This window comes from Chenopodium quinoa, unplaced genomic scaffold (genome assembly GCF_001683475.1).
Source record: "Chenopodium quinoa cultivar QQ74 unplaced genomic scaffold, ASM168347v1, whole genome shotgun sequence".
In the NCBI taxonomy this organism is placed as follows: Eukaryota; Viridiplantae; Streptophyta; class Magnoliopsida; order Caryophyllales; family Amaranthaceae; genus Chenopodium; species Chenopodium quinoa.
Window position 1 is genome coordinate 1500039 of NW_018744697.1, and position 4314 is coordinate 1504352.

The following is a 4314-nucleotide window of genomic DNA, read 5'->3' on the forward strand; positions in this document are numbered from 1 at the left end:
TCGCCAGAGGGCGACAGGTACGAGTATGCTTTACGCTTCAGTATTCAGGCCTCAAACAATGAGGCAGAATATGAAGCCTTACTAGCCGGAATCCGCATGTGCAAGGCGGCAGGGGCAAGAAAAATAGACGTCTGTTCCGATTCACAATTGATAGTGAGTCAGTACAATGGCGAATACGAAGCAACCCATCCGGCCATGATCAAGTATTTACAGGCGGTCCGACAAGCAGTCGGCTCCCTTGAGGATTTCCATCTGACCCTAGTGCCGAGATCAGAAAACAACCAGGCGGATGCACTTTCAAAATTAGCATCATCCGCCTCCTGTGATACTCCTCGAACTGTCTTTTGGGAAGTAATGGAGAGGATAAGCATTGAGGAAGACCCTATTGGAATCTTAGACAGAAGCTCAACCTGGATGGATCCAATCAGGGCATATCTGAAAAACGGTACCCTGCTGGATGATCATCAACAGGCGGCAGCACTGAAAAAACGAGCAACCAGTTTTGAAATGATAAAGGGAAAACTTCACAAAAGGGGGTACCTTCAACCCTTCTTGAAGTGTGTTACTCCAGAAAAGGGGCGAGAGATACTAGATGATCTTCACTCTGGTTACTGTGCTTCCCATATAGGCGGTAGGACGCTTGCTCAACGGGCAAGGCGGCAGGGCTACTTTTGGCCTACTTTAGAAGCAGATGCAATGGAGATGGTGAAAAATTGTGACAAGTGCTAAAGGTTTGGCAAGCTAATTCACCGTCCGGCTACTGACCTCACTACCGTTCATAGCCCACTACCGTTTGCTAAGTGGGGCATAGATATTCTAGGTCCATATACGCCTGCTACAGGCGGAAGGAGGTACATACTTGTTGCAGTCGACTACTTCACTAAATGGGTAGAGGCGGAGGCTGTAAAGGGAATCAAGACGAAGGATGTAATTTCATTCATTTAGAAAAATGTCATCAGTCGGTTCGGGGTTCCCATGTCTATGGTTTTTGATAATGGTTCCCAATTTGAGACGCCTGTTCTCAAAAGCTGGTTGGGTGACCAAGGAATTGCACACTACTTTGCATCTGTCGGCCGTCCACAAGCAAACGGCCAGGTAGAAGCCTTTAATAAAATCATCTCAGACGGTCTCAAGAAAAAGATTGAACGAGCAGGCGGCCTATGGGCGGATGAATTACCACATGTTCTCTAGGCCATTAGGACGACTGAAAAAGGGGCAACTGGAGAAACTCCATTCCTCCTAACTTATGGTGCGGAAGCTGTTCTTCCAATAGAACACTACGAGCCGACTCTTCGAGTAATGCTATATGACGAAGAGGCAAACTGGGAAGCCATGCGCCTGACATTAGACTCACTCCCTGAAAGGAGGGGAAATGCTGTCTTGCGCCATGAAATTTACCGCCTGAGAATGACTAGATCATACAACAAAAAAGTACACAGGCGTCCACTCAAAGTGGGGGACTTTGTACTTAGAAAAATGGAAGCAGTTGGTAGGGCTAATGAGTCTGGCAAACTAACTCCCAACTGGGAAGGACCCTACCGAATCTGTGAAGAGGTCAGGGACGGTACCTACCGTCTGGAAACACCAGACGGCCAACCGTTGCCTCGAACTTGGAATGTAGATAATCTTAAGAAATATTTCTTTTGAATGATGTAAATAGTCAAGGGCTACTTAATAAAAGTTTGCTGTTTCATTCAATTTTGTACTAAGAGGGGCATGCCTACTAACAAACAGTCGGCTACTCTCCATACTTAGTTTTCATTTTTACTTAAGAGGGGCATGCCTACTGACAAACAGTCGGCTACTCTCCATGTTTAATTTTTATTCTTACTTAAGAGGGGCACGCCGCTTGTTTCACTCAACCGGCTACTCTCCCATAATACAGTTCACCAAGAACTATCAAAGGCTCATGGCTGAAATGATCAGACCAGGCGTCAAGCCAACTGATCAAAATATAAAAATTCAATTCGACCTGTCCCAACGTTATAGCAGGCGTCCGACGGCATCCATCCGGATGAAATTCGTCGCAGAGAGCAGCTCCCTTTTGGGTGGAACATTGTTCTATAAAATCATTACACGACCCCTATACGACTGTCTAAACAAGAAAACCACGTAGCCGTTTCCCGGACAAGGATATCTCTCACTTAAACTGACTAAACACGTCAAGCAAGTGTTCGCAGTAACCATCCGGGTCAACCGACCGACTGAACTACTTGGGATAAGAACAGTTGGTATTTTATGAGTTAATAGCCAACAAACATTGGCGAATAAAGAGGCAACCGGTACCAACCGCTTGATACCTCTAATACTCAGTCACTTGGTGACTAGGTAACAATCATGTTTACCTGGTCACTCCTTAAAAATTTAGTATGAAACAAAAAGGTGTCCATACAGCATCTGTTCACACTAGATTAAATGTGGCGGGGAACAGTCAGCCTAGACGGCCTAAAGTCTCTAGCCTAAAAACATGACAAGTAGGAAACCTTTTTCCTACTTGGTTAATTTTACAAATGACAGGATCGCCTGCCTAAAGGGGATCCAGTCTTTAAAATGGTTCGAATACCGATTGGATAAATGGCCAACTGATCGTCTAGCCTGGAAACAGACAACCAGTCGTCTAGGGGTATAGGCGGCGTGACTAACTATCCGTACCTGTCTGCAACTATCGGCCATGTAAAACAGTCGGTATAGTGTACAATTGGATATCAGAATATTCAATACTGAAACAAATTTGAAGCAAAACAAAAATATTCATTAAAAGGAAGCCGGTCATTAAAGACCGACAAAATATTCAGATCCCCGGCCCCCTGGCCGGGTAAATACAAACAAACGGCACGCAGGCCGTGGAAAGAAGACATAAAGCTTATGAAGGGGGCAGATCTTCAATATTAGCAGGTGCCGCCTGGTCAACACTCTTTTTGATGGACTCGGCTTCAGCTGCATCCTTCTTCGATGCATTACCCCCAAGCGGCACAAGCGCCACTACCGGCTGCTCCTCCTCCTCCAACGCCTCTTCCTCAGCAGCCGCCAGGATCTCTTGATTATATCTATCAGAACACTGGCGGTACGTTTTTTCCCAGGAGGCAAAGTCGGCATTGGGGAAGAGGCGGCCCCAAGTCATGCGCTGGATTTGAGCAGAGTCTTCCATCATCTCCCGGACTAGCTCTTTCTTTTCTTGCTCGGCCTTTTCCGAGAGCTCCTGAGTAAGACTCTTCTCCTGGGTCACCAGGCGTTCCTTTACGCTCGCCAAGGATTTCTCCAAGGTTTCGTATGAGGACATCATTTGGCGAAGAGGTCTCAGCTCGGCCTTGAGGTTGTTGATGGTCGCCTCCATCTCGCTATTCCTCTTCTGGGCCGCCTCTAACTGAGCCCGGATAGCGGCGGTAGCCTGCGCCTGATAATAAAGAATATCAATTGTCAAAACTTCATTTTGGGCAATTTGAAACATTGCCTTATCACAGTCAGAGGCGGCCATAGCTTTTGCAGCCTTTACCTCTTTGTTCTTCCGGTCAAGCGGCTTGCGAAGGCCGTTCACTCGGAGCAGGGCCTAAGTAAAAAGGGAACAGACGTCAGTTTCCAAACAAAAAAGAAAACAGGCGTCCTGGAATTCAAATACTCAAAAATATGCTAAGTATACCTCAGCAAGGACCCCTGCAATCCCGTCTAGGTCAAGGGTGCCGACACCCCTGACCGCCTCCCTTTCAGCTGGAGGAACAACCTTGATCATAGACTTGGCCACCTCGACCAAGTCAGGCTTCTGAGGTCCGGCTGCATCAAGCATAAACAAACAGATTAGACCTAGTAAAGAAGGGAGCAAGTCTAAAATTTACAAGGACGATTTCATACTTCTAGGTGGTCCAGTTGGAGTTTTAGATGGAGTGGCCGGTTGTTTCTGAGCCGCCGCATATTTCCTGGCAGAACCAGGTTAGCTCGCAACAGTCGTCCTCCGGGCCTTGGGGTCCGGCTGTTGGGAAGAAGAAGCTCTTGGAGCGCCCGTCTAAAAAAGAAGAAAAGAGTCAGTATATGCATAAACACAACTCCAAAAAGAGTGAAAGGTTCGAAGCCCACCAAGGGTGCCCCCTTGTTGGGGGAGTCGGTTGAAGACTGTTGCATAATGGAGGCCCGCAACATGGCCGCCGCAGTCTTGGAGGCGGTAATTTTTCTCATGGCGTCCGCTGCAAAAACAAATAGCAAAGTTAATAAAAGTCATAACAAGAAATGCACGGAACAACAGAGTATTCGACAGGCCGGCTACCTCTTGAGCACCGACTGCAGAGGCCACAGGCGGCCAAAAAGTACTCGTCGTAGAGCCAT